The sequence below is a fragment of the Canis aureus genome, chromosome 25 (assembly GCF_053574225.1).
Source record: "Canis aureus isolate CA01 chromosome 25, VMU_Caureus_v.1.0, whole genome shotgun sequence".
Lineage (NCBI taxonomy): Eukaryota > Metazoa > Chordata > Mammalia > Carnivora > Canidae > Canis > Canis aureus.
Genome location: NC_135635.1, coordinates 26,302,284 through 26,319,156, shown reverse-complemented (window position 1 = coordinate 26,319,156; position 16,873 = coordinate 26,302,284). Strand labels below are relative to the sequence as shown.

Below are 16,873 nucleotides of genomic sequence, written 5' to 3'. Positions count from 1 at the left end.
GGAGAGCTCCGTCCTGGAGAAGCCGGAGCTGCACCAATCTTCCCTGGTGGAAAGGCGCTGCAGGGAGTTGGAGCAGGACCCCAGGAGGGCGGGGATGCCCTCGGGCTCCCGGGGACACTAACAGACACCTGTTAGTGCCCAGGAGAGTGCTCCGAGCTCCCTGAAGGGCTGCAGCGCGCAGGGCGGGACCCGGAGCAACTTGGAGGGGCTCGGGAGGCGTATCCATGGAGGGGGCTGCGGGGCGGGAGCAGCTCGGGGGGCTCGGGGGCAGCTCTGCGGAGGGGGCTGCGGGGCGGGAGCGCGAATCCAACAGCTCAGGCTCCGGAGCACAGGGCGCCGGGACACAGCCCAGGATCTGGCCTCCCCCGGGACAGGCAGAGGCCGGGAGGGCCCAGGACAGCAAGGATGCTCCTGCCCCGAGCTGAGCAGATCAGTGGCCCCACCCCGGAGCCTCCAGGCCCTGCAGGCTGAGAGCTCTGTAGTTCCTGCATTCTCCTTAGTTTCCATGAATCTTTTTAATTCTTCCTTAATTTCCTGGTTGACCCTTTCATCTTTTAGCAGGATGGTCCTTAACCTCCACGTGTTTGAGGTCCTTCCAAACTTCTTGTTGTGATTTAGTTCTAATTTCAAGGCATTATGGTCTGAGAATTCGCAGGGGATGATCCCAATCTTTTGGTATCGGTTCAGACCTGATTTGTGACCCAGTATGTGGTCTATTCTGGAGAAAGTTCCATGTGCACTTGAGAAGAATGTGTATTCAGTTCAGTTTGGATGGAAATTTCTGTAGATATCTGTGAAATCCATCTGGTCCAGTGTATCATTTAAAGCTCTCATTTCTTTGGAGATGTTGTGCTTAGAAGACCTTTCAAGGGTAGAAAGAGCTAGATTGTAGTCACCAAGTATAAGTGTATTATTATCTAAGTATATCTTAACTTTGGTTATTAATTGATTGATATATTTGGCAGCTCCCACATTCGGGGCATATATATTGAGGATTGTTAAGTCCTCTTGTTGGATAGATCCTTTAAGGATGATATAGTGTCCCTCTTCATCTCTCACTACAGTATTCGGGGTAAATTTTAGTTTATCTGATATAAGGATGGCGACCCCTGCTTTCTTCTGAGGACCATTTGAATGGTAAATGGTTCTCCAACCTTTTATTTTCAGGCTGTAGGTGTTCTTCTGTCTAAAATGAGTCTCTTGTAGATAGCAAATAGATGGGTCCTGCTTTTTTATCCAGTCTGACACCCTGCGCCTTTTGATGGGGTCATTAATCCCGTTCATGTTCAGAGTTACTATTGAAAGATATGAGTTTAGTGTCATCATGATATCTATTCAGTCCTTGTTTTTGTGGATTGTTCCACTGGACTTCTTCTTAAATTATTTTTTTTAATTTTTTTTATTTATTTATGATAGAGAGAGAGAGAGAGAGGCAGAGACACAGGCAGAGAGAGAAGCAGGCTCCATGCACTGGGAGCCAGACGTGGGATTCGATCCCCGGTCTCCAGGATTGCGCCCTGGGCCGAAGGCAGGCGCCAAACGGCTGGACCACCCAGGGATCCCTAGACTTCTTCTTAAAGGGGAATTTTAAGAGTCCTCCTTAAAATTTTTTGCAGAGCTGGTTTGGAGGTCACATATTCTTTCAGTTCCTTCCTGTCTTGGAAGCTCTTTATCTCTCCTTCCATTCTGAATGAGAGCCTTGCTGGATAAAGTATTCTTGGTTGCATGTTTTTCTCATTTAGGACCCTGAATATATCCTGCCAGCCCTTTCTGGCCTGCCAGGTCTCTGTGGAGAGGTCTGCTGTTACCCTAATACTCCTCCCCTTAAAAGTCAGGGATTTCTTGTCTCTTGCTGCTTTTAAGGATCTTCTCTTTATCTTTGGAATTTGCAAGCTTTGCTCTTAAATGTCGAGGTGTTGAATGGTTTTTATTGACTTTAGGGGGGGAATCTCTCTATTTCCTGGATCTGAATACCTGTTTTCCTTCCCAGATTAGGAAAGTATTCAGCTATGATTTGTTCAAATACATATTCTGGCCCTCTGGCCCTTTCGGCGCCCTTTGGAACCCCAATTAACGTAGGTTTTTCTTCCTAAGGCTGTCGTTTATTTCCCTTAATCTATCTTCATGGTCTTTTAATTGTTTGTCTCTTTTTTCCTCAGTTTCCCTCTTTGCCATCAACTTGTCTTCTATATCACTCACTCGTTCTTCCACCTCATTAACCCTCGTCTTTAGGACTTCTAGTTTGGATTGCATCTCATTCAATTGATTTTTAATTTCAGCCTGATTAGATCTAAATTCTGCAGTCATGAAGTCTCTTGAGTCCTTTATGCATTTTTTCTAGAGCCACCAGTAGCTGTATAATAGTGCTTCTGAATTGGCTTCCTGACATTGAATTGTAATCCAGATTTTGTAACTCTGTGGGAGAGAGGACTGTTTCTGATTCTTTCTTTTGAGGTGAGGTTTTCCTTCTAGTCATTTTGCTCAGTGCAGAGTGGCCAAAAACAAGTTGTATTGGGAAAAGGAGAAAAAGAGAGGAGAGAAAGAAGGAAAGAAAAGAGAAAAAGAAAAAAGAAAAAAGGAAGAAAAAAAGAAAAAAGAAAAAGAGAAAGAAAAAGAAAGAAAGGAACAAAAGGGTGGGGAAGCAATCAGAAATCAAAAAGAAAAAAAAACACGCGGTAGTATCTTCTGTTTCTGTGTACTTTAAGTCCCTTGACTTCCCCTGGAACTTGTCCGTCTAGCTGGTTTTCTGGGGGAGGAGCCTGTTGTGCTGATTTTCAGGTGTTAGCACTTGGGGGAGCTGCTGTGCCCCTGCCTGGTGCAGGGCTCAGTGGGGGTTGTTTACCCCGTGAGGCCCCAGGAGGAACAACCACAGTGGCGGGGCCAGCTCTGGAGCCCTGGAGTCAGCTCCCACAGTAACCACAGAGCTCTCTGTCTGCAGGGCCTTGAGGCTCCGGGGTGGGGCCGCTGATCTGCTCAGCTTGAGGCAGGAGTGTCCTTGCTGTCCTGGGCCCTCCCAGCCTCTGCCTGTCCCGGGGGGAGGCCGGATCCTGGGCTGTGTCCCTGTGCCCAGTGCTCCAGGGCCTGCGCTGTTGGATTCGTGCTCCCGGTGGTGCAGCCCCCTCCACGGAGCTGCCCCTGAGCCCCCCGAGCTGCTCCCGCCCCGCAGCCCCCTCCGTGGAGCCGCCCTCGAGCCCCCCCGAGCTGCTCCCGCCCCGCAGCCCCCTCCGCAGAGCTGCCCCCGAGCCCCTCCGAGCTGCTCCGGGTCCCGCCGTGCGCGCTGCAGCCCTTAGGGAGCTCGGCGCACTGTCCCGGGGCGCAGGTGTCTGTTAGTGTCCCCGGGAGCCCGAGGGCATCCCCGCCTTCCTGGGTCCTGCTCCAACTTCCTGCGAGCCCCTTTCCGCCCTGGAAGGTTGGTGCAGCTCCTGCTTCTCCGGGACGTGGCTCTCCTGTCCTGGGGACACTCGCCCCGGCCTCAGCCTGGCTCCTCGTGGGCCACTCCCCCTTGGAGGCCTTTTGTTTCTCTATTTCTTTTACCCCGTCTTCCTACCTTGATAGAAGCATGAACTCTTCTCACTGTAGCATTCCACCTGTTCTCTCTTTAAATCTCAGGCCGAATTCATAGATTTTCAGGATGATTTGAAGTTTATCTAGGTAATTTGGTTGGGACAGGTGACTTGGGGACCCTACTCTTCTGCAATCTTGCCCCTCCCCCCATCAATATTATATTAATTATATTATTATTACTCACTTGTCATTGATAGAATTTCCAAATATTTTTTCCATCCCATGGGCTGCATTTTCATTCTGTGATCATTTCCTTTGATGCACAAAAGTTTTTCATTGTGATAAAGTTAATCTTATCTCTTTTTTTTTTTTGTTATCTGTGCCTTTCCTGTCATATCCAAGAAGTTGTTGCCAAATCCAACGTCCTGAAGATTTTCCCCTTTGTTTTCTTCCAAGAGTTTTATAGTTTTAGCTCTTATGTGTAGGTTGTTGATCCATTTTGAATAAACTTTTGTACAGGGTATAAAGTAAGGATGCAACTTTGTTTTTTCTTTTGCATGTAAGTATCAAGTTTTCACATCACCATTTGTTGAAAAACAGAATTTTTCTCTTGAGCAGGTCAGTTAGTCAACCAGGTACCACAAAACAGCTACCATGATCACTGATTTGCACACAGTCCAATAGTCAGTTTGACTTTTTAAAAAATAATCTATGTACAAGGACATAAAATCACAAAGAGAAGGAGAGCACCACTCTAAGATACTGCCTTCACTTCAGAAGTGAAGTCCTGACAGCCTTTCATCTCTCATTTAATTTCTGCCCACAAGCACAGAATTGATTTTGTCATTCATATTGTGATTCCTTAAATTTGTTTCTCCTGTAAATATAACTGTAGCTGACTTTGGAGCCTCTTGCATTTTCTTTAAAACTATTTTTTCAAGATTTTATTTACTTATTCATGAGAGACATAGAGAATTAGAGATATAGGCAGAGGAAGAGGCAGGCTCATCAAGTGGAGTGCCATGTGGCACTCGATACCCGGACTCCAGGATCATGCCCTGAGCCGAAGGCAGAAGTTCAACCACTGAGCCACCCAGGTGTCCCTCTTTAAAACTATTTTTAACTGATTCATTTGTTTCTTAGAATGCTTTCTTGTGCTCTCCAACTGAGTCTTAAGGCGAACTTCATTTCCCGACACACTTGTGTATACACACAAAAGGTTTCTCATCATTTTTGAATTTGGAAAAGGGATGATTTCCTGGCTTTTAAATTTCACTCTCAATTTCTTCAACACATATATAAGCTGTGAAATACCCTTCTTCATGACCTGTAATAATCTCACAACTACTTATTCGCTTCTTTAGGTTGCTACAATTTGGGGGAATAACTTCCTGTAGAAATACCACATCTGGGCTGTACAAAGTTAAATAGGAACACACCTCTTGAGACCTCTCTTGTAGATTGTTTAGATTCAATCCATCAGCATACCATGTGATGAAGGAGAATATGCTGTCATCTTCTTGCTGACTCCTTTCAGATGTGCTAGTTTTAGAACTATCTAAATCAGTTGTCTCTTCATCCATTAGGACTCTGGGCAGGACTCTGGCCCCATCAAGGTCTCTTGGCAGCTCTCCTTGGTGCTCTCCTGCACCGGCAGATTGAAGTAGGAGTTCATCGCTCTTTCCATCTCCCAGTTGTTCTAGGCCAGGTAGCGCTGAGCCACTGCAGTGTCTTACCTCACTACCCAAGCAAACTGCACACACAGAAGCCACTGCCTCTTCACCGTGGGCTCACACTCTGCCCAATCTGCCTACAGCCGCAGCTTCTAAGTAATTCTGTGGTCCAGCTGCTCACTTCAGCAGGGTGGGAGGGACGACCTGCAGATCTGCCTAGGAGGAGTTGCAGTTATTCTTTTCTTATATCTCTGGTTGAGTTTGCAGGTGTTCAGAAAGATTTGATAGATATCTAGCTGGATTCAAGGAAACCAGATGAAACAGCAGTGCTTTACTCTTCCACCATCACCCTCCTCCTCTTCCTTCTTCTCATTCTTGTTCTTCTCCTTCTCCTTCTTCCTCCTTTTCCTCTTCCAACCTTTTCATTTGCCAGGGTTTGTTGTGTTGTGTGTCTCTCGACTCACATCTCAGAGAACAGGGTGGTGTCTTCTCTTCCCTTGGGATGCTTTCCTTCCCCCTGGGCTGGGTTCACAGAGGGAGTCCAAAGAATGGACACAGAGAGGTGCAGACAGGTGGAGATCCACCAGGAGAGGGAGGCCTTGGGAGACAGGACAGCAAACTAGGCATTTGTAGGTGGGCTCTTAACTCCAGACTATGTCCTCCTTCCTTAGAATGTCTGCCATGACTGGGGAGGGGAAAAGTCATCGCCCTCTTGTAGCTCAGGGATGCTGGGGAATTACTTTCCTAATGTTTAGAGAGACTGTTTTGTATTCCCTGATGTGGGACATGTCACTCAGAGGTCCATGTCACAGGCAAGGAAGTAGCACAACCCTTTTTCCGTTTGGGTTCTGTGTGTGTGTTTCTCTGGCTCTAGCGTTTACTTATCTTAGCTCTAGGGAAATCCTTTCCAAAGTGCCTTCTAAATTTATTTCTGTAAAATTAAGCCCATCTCTCCAGGGGAGGAAGTTTCTGAAGTCCCAAGTCTGGTTCAGTGTGTTTCATAACAGATGTGTGTCCCCAAATTAATGGGCAGCCACTAATAGGTTATTTTGCTCACTCTGTGCATGGTGCAGACAGAGTCCCAGGCCTAAACTTCTCCTCCCTCTCCTCTATGGGAACCCTAACCAGGCTGTTCCAGCACATCCCTCGGAGCTGGCCAGCCGCCCTTGCCTGCCTGCCTCAGTTTCTCCTTTTCATTGGTTCCCAGTCCCCAGCACTGGGAGTGCCAGACTGCATGAACTCTGAGACATTAGGGCTGAGCTCAGGCCTCCTTTGATGGCAGCATCATGGGAGGGAGGGCAGGGGAGACAGTTTCCATATCCACGTAGGGCCTCTGGGACCCCCAGGTAGGTACAGGAAGGAGCCTGGGGCAGCCCTGGCAGCAGCCTCGTCTGTGGAGTGCATTTGTTGGGTGCGACTGTAGAGGTGAATGGCAGGAGAATCTATCCTGCAGTGGGAGCAGCTGTAGGACTTGAGTAGTGAGGTAGCTCATTGGGTCCTTGTGTCTGCAGTGCTGCAGCTCCTGTTGGCTCTGGCAGGAGACCGTGCATAAGGCCTTGCCAGGCATGTCACAGGTGTGCTTCTCCTGGATATGCTTTCTGGAGGCGGTAATGGTCACCAGCCACCTGTGGCCACTGGGTCCTCCCTGTGACCCCTCCATGGCCTGCACCTGCATTTCCTCCCTACCAGCTCTGATCAGCTGGGGATACTCAGAAGGCAGAGGCACCATGGCATCTCCACAGCACCCAGGGGGCCCTGACAGCCTTGGCTCCCATGAATATGGCCTCTGCCTCCAGAGCTTGTAGCCATTCTGGAACTTGTTGGTGCAAAGGCACATGTGTAGGTTCCTTTGCTCATTGTCTTCTTCTTCAAGACAAATGGGCCTGAGTGACAGTGAACACTGAGATTAGGGTTACAACATGGGGTGGCCACGGCTGTGGTGATGGTGGTTGAAGAGACATTGGCGTGGACTTAACTGAAGGAGTGGAAACCTGAGAGAGAGGAGGTGGGGGCTTCAGAGCCTCCATGGCCAATGTGGAGGAGGCAATAGTGCCCGGGGCTCAATAGCAAGGGCAGCAGGGAGAAGGGGGAGCAAGTCCACCTGAAGCAGCTGGGTCCCAGGGAGCTGGGGGGAAACATCAGAGCACCTAAGCTGCTCTGTGAGATGGAGTCAGGAAACGTGCCTCAGTAAGTTCTTCTCATAACTGGTGATGTTTGGGGCCCTGGCCTGTCCCCCAGCCTCCCACCCTCTCCCCATCAGAGAGTAAATAGCACAGGGAGAAGGGGAAGGGATTGCTCTGGGGACCAGATGCAGGATACACAGACCCTCCCCTGCACCTGCCCTTCTTTCCCTCAAGCAGAGGCACATCTGGAACAATCCCATCTTGAGGCAGGGAAGACTGCCTAGGACCCTGGGAATAGACACAGATCACACACCCAGCTGCCCCTCCCCTACTGTCCTGTCATCACAGCCCTCCTGCCAATCCTGCCAGGCTCCTTTGCCTCTGGGAATCCTAGCTCTGTGGTCTGGGCTGGGCCACTCACCCCCTCCCCAGCACAGTGCCTGGAACACAGGAGGTGCTCAGTCAGGGCCCTGGTCCCTGCTTCCTGGAGATGTGTTAGGGCAGGGGCAGTGGGATCTGTAGGTTTCCTCAGGTGAATGTTCTTCCTGAGATGGGGGGCACTTCTTTCTGTTCTAATTTCAATGTTCTATCTTAGTGTATTTAGTACAGACTCTGTCCCTTTAGAGACCTGCTGCGACCCTTTTCTCTCCTCCCTCCACCTTCACCTGAGTCCTTAAGGAATCTCCTTTAGGGTGTAGAGGACTCAGCACCCTCAAGTAGAGGTAGTAGTGCCCATTTTTCTTTAGGCTCAAGTGATTTTGAGTCCATCACTTGTACATTCATCCCTGGGTGTCTAATTAGGCCCCATTTTCTCCATCTCTGACAAGACTTGTTTCTATTTCAGGATTAATGCTCTGGGAAGAACGAGGCCCCTTCCTTTGGTCACCTATTTGTATATCTTGGAAGCCCTATCATTTGAATGTTTAGAGCAGGAAGCTCTGCTAGACAAGGACTCTATCTTTCCATTGCTTCCTCCAGCACAATGCTCAATGCACATTCAGTTAGTATATGCCAAGAATAGTGAAAGAGTGTCTCAGGGAATCCCTGTTAAAGCTTAGGCCAGTTCCCTTTTAGTTTTATTCCTGGAATGGTGTTAAGAGTGGGGGAGTGAGTGATGGTGGTAGAGAATCTAGTAGGAGATTGTGGGAGAGACAGCTAGGGGGTGGTGCTTTTCTTTTTATTTAAAGGTCTGCTGAGTGGGCTCTTTAGCTGGATCTGGGACTTGCCTCTAAATCACCACAGGCTGGGCTCCACTTGGTTTGCCATACTCTCCTCCTGCCAGCCAGGGCCTCCTCCATACCCAGGACCTTGGTCTAAATTCACATCTGGCTGCCAAAAACATCTCCAACAAAGTCTCATTTCAGCCCTCGGTCCACCTCCTTACACAAAAAGGGCCCCACTAGTCTTCCTTTGTCCACCTCAAGCTTTCTTCCTGGTTTCTGTCTAAGCCAACCCCTTTCTGGTTTCATACCACTTCCCATGGCCCCACCTCCCCATGGCCCCACCCCCCAAGGGCCCCATCTCTGATGGGCCTCTGCCAAACTTCACTCTAAGTCCTGACTGCTTGGCCAAGCCTTTCCCTGTCCTTGGGCTTGGCTTGCACTTTCTTTTTCTTTTATTTTTAAAATATTTTATTTATTTATTTATTTATTTATTTATTTATTTATTTATTTGAGACACAAAGAGAGAAGCAGAGATATAGGCAGAGGGAGAGGCAGGCTCCATGCAGGAAGCCCAATGGGGCACTGGATCCCAGGACTCCAGGATCCTACCCTGAGCGAAAAGCATATGCTCAACCCCTGAGCCACCCAGGTGTCCCACGGCTTGCACTTTCATATCTGTTCTTTCTGCTCTGAGGCAAGAGAACCCCATGGGTAAGTGTTTTCCTGTGTTTATAGAGTTGGCAAGAAAACTGAGACAGAGACAGAAAAAGAGACTGTCCTTGAAGTGCAGCTGGCTGTCTTGCCCTGCTGGGTTTGAATGGAGGGTAATTCATGGTAGACCTTTGATTGGTGTGTGTTGTGTGTGTGTGTGTGTGTGTGTGTGTGTGTGTGTGTGTTTAAACCAGAGGACATGAGAGTTCAGGGAAGGCAGGTAGGGTTTCTGGGGTCAGAGGGATTTGGAGGCGTACACTCTATTCTCCTCCTTATCAGAAAGGGTCTCAGCTCTGATGAGGACAATCAGAATAGGAGATTATTCAGTTATTCCTTGGAACTTCTCCTCCAGCGTCCTCCCACCTGTTTGCCCTGCTCTCCTTCCGGCCTTTTCCTTTCTGACCTGGTGCACAGCTTGCTTTCTTCATCTCTGTCTCTCCCAGAGGGCTCAGCACACAGTGTGCTTAGACATGTTATGTAATGAATGAAGATTCTCCCACCTGGCTCTGCTGCCTTCTTCATGTTTTGCTTCACTTTCTCACTGGAGATTCTGAAAGTCTCTGTCTCTCATCTTCTTAGAGAGGACATCTGTATGAACTTTGCAGAATAACAGGTCCAGTTTGATAGGTGGGCCCCCATCACCAGGGAGGATTTGAAGGTGTTCTTCCTCCAGGCTCACAGAGTTAGATATGTGTTTTTACAGTGTCTCAAAGTATCTCCCTGCCTTTCTTATCTAATGTTAAAGATTTTATTTTTTTATTTATTCATGAGAGACACACAAAGAGAGGCAGAGACATAGGCAGAGGGAGAAGCAGGCTCCCTGTGGGGAGCCTGATGTGGGACTTGATCCTAGGACCCCAGGATCACGACCTGAGCCAAAGGCAGATGCTCAACCACTGAGCCACCCAAATGCCCTTTATCTCATTTTATTTTTTTTAAAGAAGTTCTTTTTTAAAATTTTTATTTATTTATGATAGTCACACACAGAGAGAGAGAGGCAGAGACATAGGCAGAGGGAGAAGCAGGCTCCATGCACCGGGAGCCCTACGTGGGATTCGATCCTGGGTCTCGAGGATCGCGCCCTGGGCCAAAGGCAGGCGCTAAACCGCTGCGCCACCCAGGGATCCCCCTTTATCTCATTTTAAAAGGTTGTGGTGGGGATTGATTATGGACCAGGTCAGGCTGTAGGAGGAAAGATAACCAAGTTCTCTTGGGGTGTGGCTGCCTAGTGGTCTTTGAAACACTTTATGAAGGCTTGTTTGAGTCCCCAAGTATATTATACATGAGCCTGTACTAAATAAACCTTAAAACTGAAGGGCTCTCTTGTGTCTTTTAGAATCTATCAATCATGACAGGTATATTGGAGGAGAAGCCTGAAGTAGGACTGACTTCTGATGTCTTCAGCAGACAGTTTACTGTTATCACAATACATATTTTCAACTTGTAAATTTAAGGTCTTTGGAATCTTAAACTGTGCTCCCTTTCCCTCTTCCTCACAGCTAGGTACACTTTGGCTAGCACTGAACACCAGAAACCCACACAACACTTATCCATGCATGACACCTGTTTTCTTGAATGTATATGGCAAATGTTGATTTCTAGGTTTTCTTTCTCTTGCCATCTAGCAGTTTTTGGGTAACTTCTCTCCATCATCATTTGATGCATGTTACATGCTTCCAGGTGACAGATTCAATTTAACCTCAAAGTAAAGTCAAGTGGAAAGGTGAAGTTGCTTCACCGAGTATATTCCAAATTGATAAATATGAGTTTTGGATTATATCCTTTTGGTTTATCCTCTTTCATTTTTTCTTTTATCTCCTAGAAATCACAAAGCAGAGTGGAGAGTAGAAAGAACTAGGGGAGAGAGATAAAGAGTGTCCCAGAAAAAGTGGTGGTGGAGGCTCTTTATTGTAGATTATGTTGCCTGAGCTGGGTGAGGCAGGTGGGTCTTGGTAGAGAAGTCATATGGATCTACATTTGGATCAGATCTCAGGACTTCGGGGCATGATAGAACATTCATATGACTCAGATGATCTGGTATATTTCTTACAACGAAACAAAACAAATTAACTTTTCAAGGTGGATGGTCGTGGTGTGGAATAGGGCAGTAAGTAGGGCACAGTCGGGTGATAGAAGACAGAGAGAAGGAGATAGCAGAGTCCTTACATGGGAGGACAAAGGAACACATTTAACGATATGAAGGAAGATAGCCAGAGAGATAGTTGGCCCTTCCTAAGCCACGGAGTGTGCAGTGTATTACTAAGGGTGTGTACTGGGAGAAGGTACGTGGAAAAAGGAGTCATGGGTTCTGATCATTCATGACTGCTAGTCAAAAAGTGGAGGCAGAGTATGGGATCACTGGATAGAATTCTAGATTCTCTTTTTACAGGTAAAGGAAGGGTCAGTGGGTGGGGAAAACAAAACTGTCGGGAAGATTTCTTGGAAAAAATGAGTGTAGATCAGTGCTCATTGTAGATCAAGGGCATCCTACATTAGAGTTGTAATTTGGAAAATAAATAGTTGTAGTTTGGACAGGCAGATGGATATCCTTGTACTGTTTTCTCCTGAGGACTTTTATTAGGTATCCTATGTTGACAGGATTCAGTGGTTGAGAAAACGGAGCAGACGATCATGAGGGAAAAAAGGAGAAACTGATTTTCAATGTTGACATCAATGTATCATATCGCTTTCTAATCCCTTAATTATACACCATTCCTGCATTTTCCCAGCTCTCTTTCTGATTCTTGTTTAGAAATTCTAAATTCTGATTCTTCCTGGTAGCCCATGTAGTTTCTGAAGACCTCTAGAAGCAGATGCTCAGGCTTTTCTGATTTGCCACATTATTTTGGTGTGATAGAAATGTTAAAAATTTCCAGAACTGGATTCTGCCTGAAACTGAACCTGAGGAATGTTGCATTTCACTGTTTTCTGTGAAGTTATCCCAGAGGGTCTAAGAAAAGTCACCATCTTCAGTCATTCCAGAATGATGCTAGATAATGTAGAGTCTATGCAGCCTCTAGAGAAGCTCTAGCTCTCTGATTATTCACCCAATTAATCGTGCAATGATACTAGTTTGGTGTGTGCTTGTAGCAGAAACTCCATAGATATTGTGGGAGGGAAGCAACAATGTTTTGGTCTTTATCTACACAGATTTTGGTCTACATTTATGTGGATGGATCTGGTCTATATGTAGTTGGTCTGGAGCATGTTAGTCTGCATCAGGATGGGTTTTCACTGACTTGGAATTCAGCCTCTTCCAAACTGGGATGGGATTTGGGAGATACAGTGCTAGGGGTGGTAAGTGAGTGGGAGGAGGTGGCTGTGTTTCCTCTTGGTCTAATGAGCATACAGTTTGGAGGTTGCCATGCTTCAAGTTCAAGTCTGGATTGCACTTTATAATATTTACTTGCAGAATTACGGTTTTAGCCTCATGGAGAGGACATGAAACAGGTTCTACTCTAAGGAGGTTTTATTTTAGAAAGGGAGATATAGGTTTCTTCCCAGTAGTATGCAAAGAGTATATAGTACAAAGTAAGATCATGGGTGGGAGGATGCCTGGAAAGTGATCCCTTTTGTGAGGTTTTTCTCAGAAGACTCCCAGGAGATAAGTTGGCATATTTATTTTCTTTAGTATGAGTTGAATTTGGTTACTTTAATTTTCTTTCTAAACTTTCAGTGAAAGGGTCCTTCAGGGTCCTTCTCTTTTCTCAGGGGAGAAATTAAATTACATACTTATTGCTACTGCAGTGGTTTCTCTCTACTGGCCTTTTCAGCACAGAAATATATATACATATATTTATACATATATAAATATATGTATATATACATACACATACATATATACATATATAATTTATACATATATATTTATATATGTGTATATATACATATTGCATATATATATATATATATTGCATCTTATTATCTAGATCCGTATTAGTATCTGTAGGAAATATTTAACTGGAACTGTCTGGTTGGGCAAATTGGGTTTATAGGTTCAAGGTGTGATGGAATTTATTTTGTTTTGGTGGGAGGCATGGGAGGAAAGCCCGAAAGGCTGTATTTATCGGATCATGTCCCAAACTGAAATGTAGCTTGAACTGATGTTTTCATTGGAAACAGTTATATGCAATGCCAAGGTGGAGCAGTATCGCTTCTTCCAGGCAGCCTTCCCAGGATGACCCACAATGCATGGAAGACTCACTAGTCTTGCCAATTCTGGAAAATGAGGTCCTTACTACACTTGTCTTCCATCAGCTAGGAAGCCATGTGGGATCTTTACGTGCCCTTGCTATGACTGTTCATGTCTGATTTAGGAATTCTCTACCTGGTTCATAGTTTATGTAACTTTTACTTATTTCAGCAGGTGTGTATGTGTGGGATGTTCACAAAATGCCCTTAATTGTAAGTTCCCAGAGCAGTTAATTGTCTATTTGCCACTATTGTCTTGCACTGAGTATGTGATGATTTGGAGGTAACGGTAGTGGTATTGATAACTTAGAGGGGAAGAGAAATATTGTTTTTCCTTGAGTTCTTTTGCACAGTGAATCAGTGTGGTGCCTGAATTTTCTAAGTTGGAATTTGCCCCTGTATTCATTTACACTTAGTTGAAATCTGATCTTGAATAGGTGTCCAGTCTTTCACGCTTAGATACTTTTTGTGGTTTCTACTTGAGCAACCATCCAATTTCTCACTTTAGACCCAATCCAAGGTGAACAAAACCCATCTGTGTCGTTACTAACAGACAATACAGGAAAAAATGGTAGCAAATACAGAGAATTCTTTTCTCTGGGAGCTTATAATATATGGCGTTTCGTGGATACTTCCTTATTCTGCAGAATAGCTGGTCCAGTTTGATAAGGTGGTCCCCCATTACCAAAGGGGATTTGAAGGTCTTCATCCTCCGGGCTCAAAGAGCTAAATATTTTTACAGCTGCTGATGGTATCTCCCTGCCTTTCTTACATAATTTAAAAAATTGTGGGTGGGGATGGGTTATAGGCTGGGTCAGTCTATAGGAGGAAAGATTACCAAATTCTCCTGGAGTATGCCTGCCTAGTGGTCTTTAAAACACTGGGTCGCCAAAAAGCAGTTTGCTGTTATCACAAAACATATTTGCAACTCTTTAAACTTGAAGGCCCTTGGAGTCTTAAACTGGACTCCACCCTACCTACCCCCATGCACACTGTGGGCAGTAGGCCAGCATCAAAGCCCAGACTACACTTATCCATGTGAGACACCTGTTTTATTGATTATATGTGGCACATGGTAATTTCTAGATTGTCTTTCTCTCGCCCTGTAGTAGTTTTTGGGCAACTTCTCTCCATTATCAACTGAAACATGCTACATGCGTCTAGAAGGCAGATACATTTTATCCTTAGTTTAAGCAAAATCATGGTGAAAGGGCAATTTCTTTACCAAGTATTTTCCAAATTGATAAATATGATTTCTGTATTAATTTCCTTGGTTTATCCTTGTCCATTTTTTCTCTGATCATCACAGATAACACAAAGCAGAGTAGGGATTAGAAAAAACTAGGGAAGAGGGATAAAGAATGTCCCTAGTGGTGGAGGCTCTTGGTTGTAGATTAGGTTGCCTAAGCTGGGGTAAGGCAGATAGGTCTTGATGTAGAAGTCTTATGGGTCTATATTTGGATAAGTTCTCAGGATTTTGAGGCACAAAAGAACTTTCATATGTTTCACATGATCAGATGTCTTTCCTTCAATAAAACAAAACAAAACAATTAACTTTCCAAGGAGATGGTGGCAGTGTGGAGAAGCTACCTAGGCCTATGAGAGGACCAAGCACAGTCTGGTGAGAGAGACAAAGAGACAGAAACAGCTGAGTCCTTCTGTGGAAGGACAGAAGGACACACTTAAAGATTTGAAGGAAAATAACCAGAGAGATAGTTGGCCTTTCCTAAGCCACTGGGTGTGGAGTGTATTACTGAGGTTGTGTATTGGGAGGAAGTGCATGGTAGAAGGAGCCATATGCTCTGACTAATCTGACCTGCTTGTCTATATGTGGAGACAGAGTATAGTGATGGATGCGACCACTGGATGAATTTCTAGATTCTGTGCTTAGAAGAAAAGAGGGGGTTTTGAGGGAATAAAACAGAGGTGTTTAGTAAGCCTTCTTGGCAAAAGTGATGTGGCTCTGGGCTCCCTTACACTATAGTTGTAATTTGGAGCATAAGGTGGACAGGCAGATGGATTTCCTTCTACCTGCTTTCTTGTGAGGGCTTTTATTAGATGTTCTGTGTTGACAGCATTCAGGATTAAGAAAATGAAGAATCATAGGTAGAAGTTGAGAAGAAAGTTATTTTTACTGTTGACATAGGTGTGTCCCATCACTTTCTAATTCCTTGGAATTAGTGTGTCACTTAATTGCACACCCTTCCTGGCTTTTCTCAGATCTCTTTCTCATTCCTGTTTGGACAATCTCATTCTGATTCTTCTGGATAGCCCATTACTTTATTGTTTTTTTTTTACATCTGCATGCTGATTTTTATTTCTATTATTATTATTATTATTATATTTTTAAATTGGAGTTCTGTTTGCCAACATATAGTATAACACCCAGTGCTCATCCCGTCATGTGCCCCCCTCAGTGCCTGTCACCCAGTCACCCCACCCGCCTGCCTACCTCCCCTTCCACTACCCCTTGTTTGTTTCCCAGAGTTAGGAGTCCATTAATTCCTGAATAACTCTAAAGCTAAAAGCTTTAGAGAAGCCAAAGCTCAGGCTTTTCTGATTTGTTATATTAATCATCTTGTTTTGGTGTAAACACAGATGTGAAGAATTTCCAACACTGGATTCTGACTGAATCTCAACCTGTCAATATGTCAAATCAAGGAATGTTGCATTTCACCCTGTATTCTCTCAAGTTATCCTGGAGGGACTAAGAAAAGTTTCCTGTTCACAACCGTCCCAGAATGACACTAGATAATATGGAGTCTATAAAACCTGGAGAGAAGCTCTGGTAATCTGATTATTTACCCAAATAATGATGCCATGATCTAGCACAGTCTTGCTGCTAGTGGGGACACCACATATTTTGTAGGAAGGAAGCAAAATGTTTTAGTCCACATCTACATAGATTTTGATCTACATCTGCGTGGATGGATTTGGTCTACATACAGTGGGTGTGGAGGGTGTTAGTCTGCATCAGGATGAGGTTTCAGTGACTTTGAATTCTGCCTCTGCCTGCCTGGATGGGATTTGAGAGGTGTAGTGCTGGGGGCAGGAGGGTAGATAGGTGAGTTGGAGAAGATGGCTGTGTTTCCTCTTCATCTAATGAGCAGACAGTTTGGGGGCTTCCATGCCTTCAAATTCAAGTCTCGGTTACCCGTAGTAATATTTACTTGCAGAATTAGGGTTTCTAGCCTCAAGGAGAGGAACATGAAGCAGGTTCTATCCTAAGGAGTTTTTCTTTTCTTTTCTTAAAATATTTATTTATTTATTCATGAAAGACACAGAAAGAGGCAGAGACACAGGCAGAGGGTGAAGCAGGCTCCTCACAGGGAGCCTAATGCAGGACTTGATCCCGGATCCCGTGATCATGACCTGAGCCAAAGGCAAGCACCCAACCTGAGTGATCTAGGCATCCCAGGAGTTTTATTTTCAAAAGAGAGAAAAAGGATTCTTCCAAGTAACATGCAAACAGGATATGGTACAAAATAAGATCAGTACAAAATAGAGA

General features: G+C 45.3%; 2 pseudogenes across 1 annotated transcript in view; one reads left to right on the top strand and one right to left on the bottom strand.

Moving 5' to 3' along the window:
- Nucleotides 1-4,313: 4,313 nt before the first annotated feature.
- Nucleotides 4,314-6,837, bottom strand: LOC144297497 (tyrosyl-DNA phosphodiesterase 2 pseudogene; annotated as a pseudogene).
- A 2,027-nt stretch (nucleotides 6,838-8,864) lies between these two features.
- Nucleotides 8,865-16,873, top strand: part of LOC144297111 (cationic amino acid transporter 3 pseudogene) — a 30,181-nt pseudogene continuing 22,172 nt past the window's right edge. The window contains exons 1-2 of the transcript XR_013364175.1: nucleotides 8,865-9,174; nucleotides 15,964-16,153. The product of XR_013364175.1 is annotated as a cationic amino acid transporter 3 pseudogene (transcript). The remainder of the gene's footprint in view (nucleotides 9,175-15,963; nucleotides 16,154-16,873) is intronic.